This window comes from Lynx rufus, unplaced genomic scaffold, assembly GCF_022079265.1.
Source record: "Lynx rufus isolate CCGP_SWC_20201006 ecotype Redwood Valley unplaced genomic scaffold, mLynRuf1.p SCAF_8, whole genome shotgun sequence".
Classification (NCBI taxonomy): domain Eukaryota; kingdom Metazoa; phylum Chordata; class Mammalia; order Carnivora; family Felidae; genus Lynx; species Lynx rufus.
The window spans coordinates 38,525,134-38,542,758 of record NW_025814896.1 but is presented as its reverse complement, the minus strand read 5'-3'; positions in this window follow the sequence as shown (position 1 = coordinate 38,542,758).

The following is a 17,625-nucleotide window of genomic DNA, read 5'->3' as shown; positions in this document are numbered from 1 at the left end:
ACTGACTCAACTCTTTTAAATGTTTGATAAATGGCTTTTGAATTGATTTTTCTAAATATTATTTACCCATATGAGAAATGTTGCCGAGGTAGGCCAGAAAGGTGAAGCGGCTCTAAGGGACATCTTTCTCATGCTGCATGTCCTCTATCCTCACCAGTGTCCTACTTGAACCCCAAAGTTGGTGTCAGGTATGTTTCTAAAAGATCCTCCAAAGCCCAAAGCCCTTTATATTATGTCAGGGTTACTCATGATTATTAAGTTTGTAAACATCTTTTACATTTTACATTTTTGGTCGGAAGAAGTGAGAACATTTCTGAGATCAACTTATTTTTTCACTTAGTATCAGTTATAGGGCTGATTTTAAATCAATTCTTAGGGGCATCTGGGTGGCTCAGTCAGTTGAGCATCCAACTTCGGCTCAGGTCATGATCTCATGGTTTGTGAGTTTGAGCCCCACGTCCAGCTCTGTGTTGTCAGCTCTGAACCTGGAGCCTGCTTCGGATTCTGTGTCTCCCCTTCTCTCTGCTCCTCCCCTTCTCATGCTCTGTCTCTCTGTCTCTCAATAATAAATAAACATTAAAAAAATTAAATCAATTCTTAGTCTCACATGCTGTGGCTTAATTGTTTCAACTCACAGTCCAGAGGAGTAAACATGGGGCCACGCTGCATGTTGAAGTACTTCAAATGACTGAACAGCTTCTGCAAACACTAACGGGTGGGGTCACATGACAGCAAGAGAGATTTCTGAAGTGGAAATTTGCTTTCAGAAAAATCTCTGCAGTTACAGGGATTTCTGCAGACACAGTGCATGGTGATTTGTTTTTGTTTTTTGCTTTTTCCAATTGGCTTGTTCACAGCTTCTATCCTTGGCACAACATTATTGCTCTTTTATTTGAATTTATCCACAGAGTTTATGATAATAATTATTATTATATTTTTCATAATAGCTGAGATTCAGTCAAGTGTTATCATGTGCCAGCCTGCATTTTAAGCAGAGTTTTTCTAGCCCAACCAGCCTAAGAACACCAGAGATAAGTCTCTAGTCCTACTAAGCCAGATAATTGACTCATTGCAAGGAGGGAGAGAACACGCTAGTGGAAGTGTGGTCTATTGTGCCAAATAAAATAAAAAGTACAATTGTAGGATTTTGGAGAAGGGTGAAATTTAACATCTGAAGTAACATCCTGATGGACTCAAAGCAAAGCAAGGCTATGTATAAGGCGTCAGCATTAAATCTGGACACAAAATGGACTCAAGATCCTTTTGCTTGTTTGAGACAGTAAAATTAAGGTAGATGTGGAGGACTATAGCTAGAAACTCCTTACCTGAAGGTTTGCACATGGCTTGTAAGTCTGGGCTGTTTTTCTGTGTCAAAGGGACTTAGATTCTCTAGGTAAGAGCAGGATGCTTTTGTGGGAAGCTGTCAGGAGCACAGACAAGTCTGGCTGTCAGCCAGAAAGGAAATGGGACCTCAGTCCTACAACAACAAGGCACTGAGTTCAGCCAACAATCTGAATGAGCTCAGAACACTTTTCCCCAGAGCCTCTGGTAAGGAATGCAGCCTGCCGATACTTTGATTTCGTCCTTGTGTGAATCCTTAACTTAGCAGAGGAACCATGTGAACCCCCGGGACTTATGACCTACAGAAACTGTAAGATAATAAATGTTTGTTTGGTTTTTTTTAAAAGACACAAAGCCTGAAACAAACAGAGTGGGGTTTCATTCACACTGGGTATGATTTCAAAGAGCAGTATTTCTCAGAGTCTATGATTTAGAGAACAGAGTTTCTCAGTGGGTAAAAAAGCATTTGTCACCCAATGAAAGGGTTTTGCAATGCTTTACAGCTATAGGGTGCCCTTGGGAGGAATGTTGTTTGAGGTTAACTTGGTGCTGGCTTTATCTTTTCTATTTACCGAGCTTGATAATAGCCAGACTTTTACTTTAAATTCCAAGCTAATTTTTACTTTCTCAAGGAATTGACTTATTTCATCCTTAAACATTCCTATGCAGTAGGTAGTATTATTATCCTATTTTATAGATGAGGAAACTCAAGAGTAGGAAGTGACCAACTGCCCAAATGGGAGAAAAATTGTAAGGAGTGGTTCCAGGCTTCAACCTAGGCCATCTGTCTTCAAAACCAAGTGCTTAACTGCTTAATTTTCATTCTGTCCTGTTACATGAGCCTTTTCATGTAGGCCAATAAAATATATTATTTTAGGAAATGGAAATAGAATTTCTCTTAGGGAAAAAAAATTCATTTCCACCATTTCTCAGGCCAGAATATGAGACATAGATTAATACAGGTAACGGTACAAACAGGGTAATTGAGCAGGTCTGTGTTAACAACAGTAAAAATCCTAACATGTGTACACATTCATCATATGCTAGGCCTATATAAATGTATTAACCAACTTAACTTTTTTTTTTAATATAATTTATTGTTAAATTGGCTAACATACAGTGTATACAGTGTGCTCTTGGAATTGGGGGTAGATTCCCGTGATTCATCACTTACATACAACACCCAGTACTCATACCAACAAGCGCCCTCCTCAATGCCCATCACCCATTTCCCCCTCTCCTCCGCCCACCCCTCCATCAACCCTCAGTTTGTTCTCTGTATTTAGGAATCTCTTATGGTTTGCCTTCCTCCACTTCTGTTTGTAACTATTTTTTTCCCCTTCCCTTCACCCATGGTCTTCTGCTAAGTTTCTCAAGTTCTACATATGAGTGAAGACATATGATATCTGTCTTTCTCTGACTGACTTACTTCATTAGCATAGTACCCTCCAGTTCCACCCACCTTGCTGCAAATGGCATGATTTCATTCTTTCTCATTGCCAAGTAGTATACCATTGTATATATAAACCACATCTTCTTTATCCATTCATCAGTTGTTGGAGATTTAGGTTCTTTCCATAACTTGGCTATTGTTGAAAGCGCTGCTATAAACACTGGGGGTACATGTGCCCCTATGAATCAGCACTCCTATATCCTTTGGATAAATTCCTAGTAGTGCTATTGCTGGGTCATAGGGTAGTTTTATTTTTAATTTTTTGAGGAACCTCCACACTGTTTTCCAGAGCGGCTGCACCAGTTTGCATTCCTACCAACAGTGCAAGAGGGTTCCCACTTCTCCACATCCTCTTCAGCATCTATTGTTTCCTGAGTTGTTAATTTTAGCCACTCTGACCAGTGTAACTCACTTAACTTTTACAGCAACACTGTAAACTAGAGTGATCCCCATTTTATAGATGAGCCAACTGTGGCCTCCAGAGGTGAAGTAACTTGCCCAAGGTGATATGGATTATAGGAGGTAGAGCTGGGATCCACATATGAGAGTCTTGTCTCTAAAGCTCAATATATTAGTGACTTTGTTATATATGAATACGCAAGAATTAGGGGACATAGGGACAAAAAGAAGGGAAGTAGGAATAGAGGTGATGTGGTGACTGAACCCATTGAAAGGGAACAAGGAACTTCCCAGCTCAGATGGCAAATATTCATTTTGTACTTGTTTATACTGCTCTAATATAAACATCTCTGTCTCTTCAAATATGTTCTGTACATAAAGGTTTCTATAAATGGGATTCTTTGGTAGTAGAGTTAGGAAAATGAGATTCAGAAAAAAGTCACAAGATATATAATGCAAGCGGTATAATTCATGACAGATTGTAAATAATAGCCAGAAGGAATGGGAAAAATATCACCTCAGGTATTTACAATTGTTATGGTGGTGGTGGGGAATTTGGAACTTTCCAGAACATGCAAAGAGAGCTGGAGTCAATCTTATTGAGATTGTAGACAACGATGTTGCATGTCTATTAAGCATTGAAAGTGAAAACACCCGGAAAGTTGATTTTAATTATACCATTGACAAGTGATATATTAGTAACTGTTAATTATTTCTGGCACCTAGCATAACATCAGGTATGTGGTTGTCCTGAATAAATAAATATTTGTTGAATAAAAATCATGAATAAATGAATGACTGGTTGTTTTTAAACAACAATAATTAATGGATAGAAGTGATGTATTTTTTTCTGTTGTGCTTACAGATGATTAGAAACTTTCTCACCCACACACTATTTATATCTTTATCTGGTGAGTTAGAGTATAGGCTACAGACGTTTGCCAATGCCTTCCAGTTTATGACAGTGGCACCTAATGCATGTGTCATGACTGAAATCAACAAGTAGGTGGTACTTGATTCATCAAATTCTGCATAGTGAAATCAATGTTGATGAGATAACACAGACTAAATTCAGAGCACAAAGTCTGTCATGACCAACGCTTATTCATTTTCTTCCTAAATGTTTGTATTACCCATTTTCTAAAATGGAAGACTTTTTATAATATACCATGACTTTTAAGACTCAATTTTCTGAACGTATAAAACTTTTGCTTTTCTTTTGGTGATTTATTTTCAGGAGCATTATTTACTGAGTGCCCTTTTCTGGGCTGTGATGCAATGGTGGTCTTGAGGTAGGCAATTGGCAGCATTCTTGAATTGCAAGTAGCAGAATCCACTCTACTAGTTAAGTAATAAAGTAAACTTATTCTTAGATATTAGATAGCTCATAGCATTATAGAGGGCTAGAGAATTAGATATGGAGCCTAGGCAGCAAGAATGCTGGCTAAATGATACCGCTAATGACGCCAGGAGAGACCCAATGCCACTACCATCAGGCACACCAGCTCTACAGGTGTCATAGGTGCAGGTGCTATTTCCATGACCTCAGCCAGTGCTCCATGTGAAATACGAATTCTCTCCACTATACTTAGTCACCCTCACCAGAACATGGATTCTACATGGCAACTAGTTTCTCTTCCAAATCAAGTTGGGAATATGTGATTGGGAGTTGAAATCATATATCTGGGTCTTACTTACAAAGGAATCTGGAAATGATTAATTCTGGTTTCTACCTAAGGAAGGCAGACTTATAATGTGGGAAATTCTAAACAGAGAAAGGCTCCTCAAAACACACTAGGTACCCACTCACATGGTATTCATTCACTATGGCCGTGGAATCACATAGGGGTGTACATTGGGCCATATTTTGGACAAGGAGGAGAGATCTCTTCTACAGGACCTTATCCTGCTGCCCTGTTAAAACAGCTCTTTCTTGGTCTTGTCTCTTCTTTTCTGTTAGTTATCATCTCTTCCTGTTGCTGGTTACAGGGGAAAAAAATGTTTATTCTTTTTATTAGTCATGCTAGATACAATTTGCTGAGTTTTTTATTTTTTCTGGGCTCTATGCAAGAGAGCTTTACATATATTTCAATTTTATTCTTCATAAAACCTTCATAAACCTGTGAGATAGATATTCTTCCAGCCTTGAATTTTATAGGTGAACACACTGAGGTTGGGAGCAGTTCAGGTGTCTTATGGGACACGGAGTGAGTGACAGACCTGAAATTTGAGCCACCTCTTCAGACTCCAACTCCTGTTCTCTTCTTGTCCATTATGTTAAACCTTTCTCTTAAATTTACACACAGTAATTGATCAATAGACTCAATTGTTCTCCAAGTTGATTAATTACTTATAGGTAGTTAGATTGACATCTTTTCCCTCTACCAATAAGTGAATGAAGCGTTCTGAATTCATGTAACTTACAAGAGTTTCAAAACTGTCAACAAAACAATCACCAGAGAGTAGCACTGCTTCAAAGATAAATCTAGCTATTTTGTGTCGGGAGGGATTATTCTAATGAGTTCTGAATGAAGCAAGCTAGGACTGCTGATCTTGTAAGAACCACAACCATTCTGCACTGATTCCTGGGGATTCAAGGATGAGTAAGGCTCAGTGGCCACCTTTTGGGGCAGAGAGTCAGAAGAGGTCCCAGCTGGTTATTCTATAGGTTTGGTTTGATCCATCTTTTCTGGTAACTCTAACTAGAGCCCATCCTTTGACCCATCCTCCAAGCTAACTCACCATCATACCCACTAATACCAAAAAGTAAAGTTGCAGCTTTAAGGCTTTTCCCTCTTTCAAGCTTCAATGGCTATAGATTTGCCCAACAACCCATTTACCTCATGGATACAGGCGAAACACAGGATGGTGTCTTCAATAGGGAGAATGATTACTACATCTATCTTGAGAGGTTGTTATGAATTTTGAAATTTACATGTTACTGTGGGTTATGCCATGGCTCATCCTGAAAACCAGAGATGCTGGCTTTTGAGAATATTAGCTAAAACTGATTTCCTATAAAATTCATGTATGCTTGTTTTTTGTTTTTTGTTTTTTCAACGTTTATTTATTTTTTGGGACAGAGAGAGACAGAGCATGAACGGGGGAGGGGCAGAGAGAGAGGGAGACACAGAATCAGAAACATGCTCCAGGCTCTGAGCCATCAGCCCAGAGCCCGACGCGGGGCTCGAACTCACGGACCGCGAGATCGTGACCTGGCTGAAGTCGAAGCCTTAACCGACTGCGCCACCCAGGCGCCCCTCATGTATGCTTTTAAAATTGAAAGACTCTTTTACTTCCTAATAGCCACTGATGATTTTTATCTTGGGAAAGATATACTGTTATTTTTATAAAAATAGGTTTGAGAGCAGGAGTGTAAAACAAACTTCTTAATGTTTTTCCCTCTGTAGAGCCCACTTCTGTGTATTTTTACAGAGAAGCTCAGACTGTGTTCCATGGCATACCCAGGATGCATATGCGGGGTTCCTTGGGGTGATAGCAGAGGGAGAGTTGGGGGCACCCTTCCAGATTCACAAGCCCTTACCTGCTTCCCCAGTATCCCTCTGCTTGAACCTGTTTGGTATTTGGGGCTTTGTGTCAATTTGCATTTGAAAGAAGGAGTTCACTGCTCACATGAGTTTGGAAACTACTGAGGTAGAGAAGGGTTGAGAGAAAGCAATTTGTTCCTACTCACTGATGACTTCAAGGGAGTATATTAGGCCCCACCTGATCTTTATATGCTTGGGTTTCAGTTAGTTGTTTTCGTTCCTCAAGGTATGAATTCCCAACACCCAATGTACCCATATTCATTTGTCATTTCAAAAAGATGCCCAAATCAAATATATATTACTGAGCAAATCTGCCATTTTGGAAAATGTCTGATTTTGTCTATGAAAGCAAATCCTAAAAAGGTTATTTTCTGAAGAAAAAAAATCAGGTATGGGATTTTTGCAGTAAATTAGGGAGTATTAACATGGTGTGACACACTCAGTTTGCCCTCTTCTGGAAGTTTCTAATTCAATTTGTAAAAGTTGAATTTTCCTGTGGCTGATACTGTCACACTGGTTCTCTGATTCTCTGTCTGCCCCCTCCCCCACCTCCACCAACCTCCCACTTGGCAAAATGTCTTCTGCTCTCTTTTAAAAGGGAGGAAGAGTTTTAAAAAGACCTGCTACGTGTCCCAGTGGTTTGTTTATAGCCCCCTCAGCCTGCCTTGCTCTGGGGCTAACACAAACTTCAGCTTCGAGTGAACAGAATGTTCGCTTCTCTGTATGTGGATGTTTTTGTCTCTGTACCTGGGTCTGCCTATGGGCTTGGTCACTCCCAAGTGCTGGAAATGTTTGGCTGACACTATGCTGTGCACGGACGGCATATAACCTGCCAGTGTCAGGCCTGGCTGCCCTTGCCACTGATTGCTGGGTTCATTTCATTCCTCTCTACATTGGGAGACTCGGGGCTCTCTCTGCTTCTCCTGCATGTGCACAGAGCAACCAGTGGCCTTTTCTCTTGCCTCCTTTCAGGGGTGCTGTGGCCCTGTTCCTGAGAACCACTGGCTGCCAGTGCAGTGGGGAGAGCACATCCCCAAAGTGTGGGGAGAGCACAGCCCCAAAGTGGAGCTGGGCTCATTAGCAGGCTTCTTCTCAAGCCCCAGTGTGCAGGGCAGACATCAAGATAGACAGACAGGAACTGAATTGGGCTCCAAATTATTTCTGAGTTTCACCTCTGGCAGTAAAGTCCCACATCTGACCCCAAGCAGCAGCCTGCAAATTGGTCTTCAGAGCTCTCCTTGGTGGCTGGAGACAGAACCTAACACTACAATTAAGGCTGTGCCAGCCTTTCAGTGATCACTGTGCCTTTTCTGCTGCACTGGACTGTCTGGAGTGAATGGAGCACCTCCACCCCCACAGAGGGCAGCCCAGCCCAATTGCTCTGCTTGGAGGGGTATGTTGCCATTTGAGCCTTGGAATTATTATTATTATTGTAGTTATTTTTCAGGCAGTCTTTAAATGGTCTTATCCTTATTTCTGACTTCAAAGGTGGACCTTTCTTTAAGTATGGAGAGGGGAACAGGGAGGCCCCATGTGAGTACGAGAGATGGATATTGGGCCTTTGAAGGATTAGTTCATTCCTTCTCTCCTTCCTTCCTTCAACAAATATTTACTGAGGGCTACAGTGTGTCAGGAACTCCTCTAGGCACACTTGTGGTGTTCACCAATGAACAAAACAAAGATCCTGCCCTCGCAGCACCTACCTTTTGGCCTCTAAGTGTACTAGGACACATTCAGATGGAAATACTGTCCCTGGCCACACCCACACCCTTAGGGCTACTGAAAGCAAGGCCGGTATCTGCCTTGCTCTGAGCCCAGCAACAGTTCATGCTCCTCGGGGCACACTGTGGCATCACCAGCAGCTCACAGCCCCTCAGTGCCCAGTGACTGGCAGCTCCTGTGCCCAGCTGTTGGGCTGTGCTGAGACAGGTCTTGTGGCTGACTCTACGTGCCCATCCCCCACCGCCCGGATTTTGGCTCAGTTCTAGAAGGCAGTCTGGTGCCTGCTGCCGTTCCGCCTGGAATCCTCTTTCTTTTGCTGCTTCCGGGATTTTTCTGAAGTGGGAAAGGGCTGCTCAGCCTGCCCTAGGAGTTAATGACCCTCGCCCAACCCTCAAGGGACCCTCGGCCTCCACTAGGAGGTCGTGGATAAATGCTCCAACCTCCAGGAGCGGGAAACTTTGGAGGCTTGCTCTGTGTTCTGGCTGCCCGGCTGCCATCAGGGTAACAGCTCAACAGTGCACGTTTTATCGGCTCTGCTCTCTGCCCTGTCTCCTGCTTTCCCACGCCACATTCCTACTTCACGGAATCACCAAACCAACCAATGGCACTTGAGCCCACGTCTCAGACACTACTTCCGGGGAACTCCAATCGGGACTCCTCTGTCACCTGTCTTCTCAAGGACACTCATTTGAAGGCAACCTAGAGAGTGATGGCGATGGTGATAACTGATGATAATAACAGTGACTGCCTTATCTATTTGAGGGCTTGCAGCTCACCAGGCACTGCTCTGAGCACCGGTGTGTGCTGACATCTTTCTTGCTCACAGATGCTCTTTCAGGTGTCATTATTACCCTCATTTCACATGTCAGGAAACTGAGGCACCAAGAGATTCAGTAACTTGTCCAAGGCCACCCAGTCATAGAACTGAGTCATAGAATTGAGATTTAATTTAAGGCTGTCTCTAGAGTCTATACCCTGTGCCATCTCTCATTTCAAGAAAATACGGGCCCCAAATGCACAGAAAAGGCTCCGTGTCTTTTCCAAGTCAGTGAATGAGGCTGTGTTGGTGCCAGGAGAGGGGTCTTGAGTGTCACTGAGGAAAAGGTGGCAGATTTGTAATTTCAAAGATGTATCATCTATGTATCTACTGTCTATCATCTCCTATCGCACATGCTCTTTTTATAAGTGACAGTCACTCTTCTCACCTCTTGAACTTGGGAAGCTTATCTCCACAGTGGATATGGTGAAAGTGATGTTCCATGACTTCTGTGGCTGGGTCAGAAAAGGTGACAGGGCTCTCTCTCTCTCTCTCTTTTCTCTCCCTTGTCTCAACAAGAGACTTGGGAACCCTGAAGCATCTGTGTAAGAACTCTGGGCACCTGCAGTTGCCATGCTTGTGAGACCTTATGGAGAAGCCACTAGAGACAGACAGCATTGTCCAGGAAGCCCCAGCTGATCCAGCCCACATCTGTGCAAGATGACCTCAGATCAGCCACCAGCTGACTGACGGCAGCTTCATCACGGACAGAGACAGAACCACTCAGCTGAGATGCTTCCACATTCCTAACCCACAGAAACCATATGAGATAAACAATGATTATTTTTGTTTTAAGCCACGGAGATTTGGGGTGACTTGTTATATAGCAATCTAATATAGAAAATTTCAGACAATAATCTTTATGGCTTTTACTAATTGGGTTATAACCCATTTTGGGTAAATGTCTAAAATATTTGTAATGATAATAACATTATCTAACTTTTACTGTGAACTTGGTGTATGTCAATTACTGTCCTAAGCACACTGTATGAATTAACTCATCTAATTGTCACAGCAACTTCATAATCTCAGTATAAATATGAATGAAAGAAAGGACAGAGGTGAGTTAACTTACTCTATGTCGTGCAGCTGGTAAGTGTTAGACCAGGAGTTCAGAACTGCAGTCTATGCATTACTCCATTAAGCCCCAAATCACACAAAGTCATACCGAATCACTTTTCGAACTGTGCCAGGACTTTATAATAAAAATGTTATTTGTATACAAGAATGTCTGCTTGCAAGTGATACCGTTTGGAAAGGAAAAATTGACATCAATGTTCCTCATCTGTGTGACACTTTAAATAAAACAAAAATGAAATTACCCAGGAATTAGACTAGAATTTGTTTTATAGGTAGATGTTTGTACATTTCAAGTGACTATGACTGGCTCCATATTCAACTTGTTGGTGTAAATAATAAACTTGTGCAATTATTACTTGATACACTTAATAACTACAAATGTTTGTCATTGGGACCAAAAGGTTACTCATTATAGGAAAGCAAAAATTTTTTTTTCCTAGTAATTGTAGTATTTATTGATCACTTAGCAGATGATTCTATAGTCATTTGTTGATTTAATTCTCCCAACAATTTTTAGAAGAATCCTCTTAATGGTATCATCTTATAGTAACTTTCCCAACCTTGTTGGGGAGGTTCTGGATCTAGGAGGTGGCTGAGCTGGGTTTAAACCTAGACCCAAGAGATGCCGTAGTTTGGCCCTCTCCTCCCTGGTGGTAGAAGACAGCTGACCACACAAACATTTCATGTTTGTAAACTGAGTTTTTTCATTCACTTGGGGCTGTTTGAATGATTTTTACATCCATAGGAAGAGGGAAAGAAAGACATTTCAGGAAGACAATGTCTTCCTTTCTTCCTGTTTCTGACAAGTTTGGTCTTTGTAACCCTTGACAAGGAAACAGATTTCCTTTACACACCTCTGTCTCCTTACCTAGAATTCTCCTCACCAACCTTCTCTAACCAACTCCCCAATCGTCTGGTTCCTTTATACCTTTGCCGAAGAGTCAGAAACTTCGAGGGTCTTTCCTGACCCCTCCACGTAGCCATCAACCACTCCTTACTTTCAGTTCCTTGCATATGTATATCTATCTCTGTACAATATCAAAATAACCCATTTTTGCTGACCTTCTTCACTTCCTACCTGGGAACTACCTGAAGATTGAGACTATCTGGTTCACTCGTGTTTCTCCAGTGACTAGTTCTGTTTCTAGGACATAATAGGTGTCCAGAATATGGTTGTGTGATAAATGAATAAGGGTGAGCTTTTAAAATAAAAGGGAGTATGAATATGGCTTTGTACTTCCATTGCTTAACTACGTCTGCTGTATAGCAAGTGCTCAAGACATTTACTAAATGAATTGGTTCAGCAGATTAGAGGTTTTAGCTAGAGTCCTAAGATGAGGCAGTTTTATGGAAAACCATAAGCTTAACTATCCCCAAAATGAACATATTTCTTTTAAAGCAGCTTTAAGAAACTCAACGCCCTTACATTCTGGAGGGAACAGAGATATTTTCATTTTATGCCTAATAAGGAATAAGATGTTCTTTTGACTTTTTCTCTTTTTAAAGCCAACACATTCACTTACAGCACTAGTCTACCAGTTATTTGAGAGTGAAGTTAGGCTTAGAGCTGTATCCCTATTCCTCTGCCTCTATTCATGTTGAAGAAAATAATTTGAATTTCCATGTACAAACTCCCATGAATGCTGGGTATGATGGGAGACAGCCATGCAGGCCAGGGGAGGGGGTGGGGAGCATGTTTACTCAACTTCAACTTCACTGTTTTGACAGTTGGTCATGATAAATTGGCTGGTACCAGATCATCCAAGAATCATGTTTTTCTATAGTCATAATGCCAGGGAGTGATCATATTATCCAATCCTCTCATTTGATAATTGAGGGAAATAGGGATGTAGGGGGTGATGTTTCCTGCCTACAGTTATATAATTAGTGGCAGAGTTAGAAATAAACACCACTCCTCTTGAATCTAAGTGTCATTGTCACTATTTCAACACATTCTATTGTTGTCCATTAACCACTGAACAAAATTACTACAAACTTCTTGGGGATAATGGCTGTACTTCTCTCCTCTGCTATTTTTATGACATCAAGGTTCAATCTCTACATATCCTTGGCTCAGCCCATCATGTGTCTACCTAGAATAACAAAAGAGGGGTCTCTATCACCTTCAAGCATTGCACAGTAGAGAGGGTAGGTCTCCTGGGCACCTGCTTTTTTGCTCATTAATGAATTCTCTCAAGTTCAAAATGGTCAAATTCCAGCTTAGTAAACTCCCATAGAATAGTCATGTGTCTGTACCTAGACAATGCTTGTCCTGAGGAAAGGGCTGATATTGGCAGCAAAAGAACAATATGGATGCTCTGGAGGCTTCTATTTGGAAAACACTGAAAAACCATCTTTAAGGCTCCAAGGTGGCAAGTCTGCTTTTTCACCTGTTTTTCCTTCCTGCTTTTCAAAGAGTGCACATCCTTCCTTCATTCTTTCCCCAATCCTCTATCCATTATGGTTCTTTGATGGCAAAGTTGGTTATAGCAACCAATTTTAGTTAATGTAAGAGGAAGCTATTCTTTGGAAGGTTTATAGGGGCTCATGGAGCCTAAAACAGGGGGAGACTCAGATGTTGGCAGGAGCAGTGTGGGGCAGGAGGCTCCCCTAGGACCAAACACTCCTTGGTTTAGGGTCCCTCATCTCTCTGATTAAGGTTCATATTCTAGGTCACAACTATCTAGTGGGTCTGGGTTGAGTCACTTGATTTAAGCAAGTGATTGATTCTAGTTCAGGGAAGCAGGGCTCTGATCATACTCCATCTTAGTTTGAGTTTCCTAAGAAGCAGACCAAGAGACAAGGATTCAAGTATACATAGTGATCCCAGGAGGCATCTAAGGGACAGTCGGAAAGTGAGACAGAGAAAGGAAGGCAGCCAGATGCTTAACTGAGCCAGTTCCTGCACTGGGCACCAGGGGATTTATCTCACAGGGAAAACTGAGGAACCTATGTGGAACCCACACTGCAGAGTATCTATCCCAAGGGCAAGGGAACTGGGATTTATGTCCACCAGCTCTCATCAGTGATTGCTTGGGGGTGATGGGAGTCCATCCTCAGTCCCTTCTGGAATGCCTCAAGAAGGAGCTGAATGGTCTTGGGAAAGGGAAGCACAGACTGGCAGCTGAAAACCAAGCAATCTTGCACTAACATATTGTATTAGTTTTCTATCAGTTTCTATTATCTTTCTTTTAATTTCCTGATTACCATAAACTTAGTGGCCAAAAACACAAATTTATATACTGAAGGTCAGAAGTGTAAAATCAAGGTGGTGAAGAGCTACCTTCCTTTTGGAGGCTTTAGGATACAATCCATTTCCTTGCTTTTTCCAGCTTCCAGAGGTTGCTTGCATTCCTTGGCTCATGGCCCCTTCCTGTATCCTCAAAGCCAGCAGAGTAGCATGTCCTCCCTCTGACTCTGCATCCCTCTCTTTTTGTTGTCACCTAGGCTTCTCCTTCTCTGACTCTGCCTCTCCTGCTACCCTGTTATCAAAGATTACATTGGGTACACCAGGACAAGCCACGAGAATCTTCCCATACAAGGTTCTTCATCACATCTGCAAAGTCCTACCCATCTGTGTAAAGTAACATCACAAGTTTCAGGGATTAGACTGCTAACATCTTTGAGGGGCCATTATCCAGCCTACCACACAGGATAGGGCCCCAGACTGCTAGCCTTTATTGGGGGCAGGAGGGAACTGTTGGGAACAGGGCATACACACAGACCAGCCAAAGAAGGACAAATATCTTCAATAGAAAAGCATTTTCTCCTTGCTTCATAGAGTAAGTTGTCCTCCCTGCTAGCTCTACTTGGTTTAAGATGAGAGAAAATGAATGGCTTTGTGTCCTTAATCCCAGAACTATGGAATGATGATACCCACTAAACATCCTGTAGGATTCTCACACTGATCCCAACATGGCTGAGAGCAGTTCAAATCACTATCCGCTCTTCTCCCTTGTCCAAGTCACCTTCTGCTGATGTTCATTTGCACCCAATTCAGCCACCTCTAGGCCCACCATGTGACTTCCAGATCAAGTGTCCAGCAAACAGCAGGAGTTCCCTAAATATATTTGCTGATAGAAGTAAAGGAGGGGGTGCAGATACTGATGGAGCCCTGTGTGTGCATGCATATATGTGTTCACATTCACCTTCTCTGCATCAGAATGAACTCTGTGCACAAACTAAGAGGCAAGCCTGGCTTGGAGCCTTTAAGCAAAAGTGAGGGGCACTGTAATTTATTTTGGGTCAACCCTTGGCAGACATAATCAATCTCCTCTCATGCTTCTCCCACACTGCTGGCATGCTGAGCAGTGAGGGTGGGAAGGGGGAGCCAGGAAGCCCCAGCCCCTGACCTGTCCTGCACTCTTGTGTGGATCAGCCCAAGGCAGGATCAGAGCCTGCTTGGAGGAAAATGCTGACATCTTCTTGGTGATATGACAGGCCTCCCTCTGAAGGCCTGATGTTTCTTGAGCAGCTGAGTTTCAGCTGCAGGGCAAAGCTATCATACTGGTTTACTCTGGGATCAAATTAGAAAAATCATTTCCCCAAATACCCTCTCTTGCTAGAGTTCCCACACAGTTAGAAGAAACAAAATCTCCCTCAATCGATTCCATTGGTTCTGATGTCAAGTTCCTAAGCCCCTCTGAGGCTCCAGTACCTCACCCTCCAGGCTCCTTTCCTTCTGCACATGGTCCTATATATCACTCCTCAAACCTGTCTGGGCAATTCTGTTATTATTGAGGGAGCTGAACAAACTATGCCTAAGTTGTGTGTTTGTTTACAAATAGAAAGTTGTGCTGTCCAAATGCCAAATTTTAACTAATGATAGTTTCTTTTAAATAGAACACTTAGGTGGGGGGCAGGAGAAAACCCAACCCCCTTCCTCACAAAATTAACCACTGTTGCTGACCACTTTTGTGGTCCTGGCTCTACGCTTTCTGAGGAATGTATAATTGGAAATAGAAGATATTTTTCCAGCTACATTTTCTGTGGGAATTATGTTTTAGTTTTATTTTTCTTATTTTTAGGTCTCCCATGATACTTCATGAGTGTCAGCTAGACCTTTGACTTTCAGGTTTGCTCTACTCATTTGAGTAATGGCAAAGGGAAAAGGAGGTGAGGATTTAAGTCACTTTTCTAACCCTACACAGTGGGCTGGGTAAAGAGACTGTGTTAAATAAGAGTTGCCACTCCTTCTTTTTCAAAAATGGCTTGGCAATGGTCAGCCAACTGCATGGCCTAGTAAAGAAGGCGCTTTATCACAATGCAAGGACTTTTCCCCTCGGGCTTGGGACAGTGCAGATAGAGGTAGGAGAGGGGATGAGCAGCCTGTGTGTGGTCTCTGGGATCTAGTCCTCTACCTGCCCAGCCAGACACCCTAGAGGGCTCCAAAAGCCATTTCAGACCTCAGTGGGCATGTATTCAGAGATACTGCCTTTGTGGAAATTTAAGTACATCTGAATACTCTTCAGCTTGAAACCCCACAAGGCAGGATGGAGCTCAGGAAGATGTAGCATTTGAAGCATTGCCCTGTTACCTGACAGCTTTCAGGAAAAGCACTGCAGACAAAGCCTGTGGTCATGCAGTACTGGGCATTTAATGGCTCCTCACTACCCTTTAGATACACTAGGAGTCCTTGCTGTGACTCCCCAGGCTCTGAAGACCCCGTGTAATTCTGCTTTTTAACTCCCATTACCTGCTTTGTCAATATCTATCTTGTCTACTTGTTTATAAGCTCTGCAAAGGAAGGGACCAAGTTTTCCTCACGCACAGCTTTATCCCCAGGGCTTAACAGAGTTCTTGACACATAGCAGGTGAGCAATCATTGTTGGTTGGATGAGTGAATGAAATCAAATAACTTCTTCAGTTGACTGGAGTAGTAGAAAAATGTTCGGAGTCAGGCAGATTTGGGGAAGCTCAGATCACTGGCCTGGTCAGACCATAATTTTGTGGAAAGGGACTGAACTCAGAGAGGTTCTTGCTGTGCTTACTCTGTGCCCATGGTTGGTCAGGGAGAAAATGGTTTAACATGCCTGGAAGGGACACAGAAGCTGAAGTTTCTTTCTGGTTGGTTTGTGAAAGTACATGCAGCAGAAATGGTCACCACCTGTCTTCAGACCTGGTCTTTACCGGATGTAGGTGGGTAAGAATTGGTGTAGTTTCTTTCCTTCCCTTGGAATAGAGTTATGTCGAACCCCCTTCTTTGGTGTTTATGCTGGGGTGTGCTCAAATTAGGGAATATTGCTTCCCAAAGATTTGAAGAACAGCTACTCCAAACCAAGAAGCAGCCCAGTGACAGTTCATATACCTACTGCCTACCTGCCTGCTGACACCCATGCTCAAACTCAAACCTCCTAAGTGGAGACACAGCCTGTCCTTGTGGTGTGATCTATTTCTGTTCTCAGGGAAGCAGAAGCAGGCCTATGACATCCAAGATCCATTAGATGGCTGTATTGCATTTCTTTCCATTAACAGATGTTTCTTCTCCCAGCACAGAGAACTCTGTGGTAGCCTTCTGACTGTGTGTCTCACAGTGAGACTTTCTGTCTCAGACCTGCACTGAGCACTGTGTTGTTCTGGTCTCATCACACTTCTCTGTCAAAGAGTGTGAAGATGTTCTGGAAGCTTCCTCTCGAACACAGCTGGGGCTTTTAGATTCTACAGAGATAGTGTGGTCTAATTCAGAGGTACTGCACTAGTTGTCAGGAAATGTGGTTTTTACCCCACTTCTTACCCTACCTGGGACAGTGAGATTGTATTAGTTTTTCCTTCTTTCTCCACTCTTGTCACGATTCACTGGGAGTTGAATATCTTCCTGCCCTATTGGCCTTGGACTTGGTCATGTGATTTGCTTTGGCCAATGGAAGGTGATGTGACAGGATGCTAGTTATAAGCTGAGGTTTTAAGGGCTCTCACTCCTCAAAACTCTTCTGCTTTTAATGGCATCTTGAGAAAATCTTGCGCTGGGTGGGCAACTGTTAAACTTCCAGAGGAGACGAGACCCACAGGATTACCGGTCAACCTGCCACTTGTGAGCAAGAAACAAGTATTTGCTATTGCAAGCCACTGAGTTTTGGGGTTGTTTATTGTTGTTAGACATTGTTGCCACCAATATCTGATTAATATAAAGACTTTCAAGTTTTTCTAATTTATTTGAATTTAGGTGGGATATTTTTTCATCTGAGGTATAATTTGCATACAATAAAATGAATAAATCTAACTTTTTTACTGCATTTAATGAATTTTGCGGGGGCATTTAATGAACT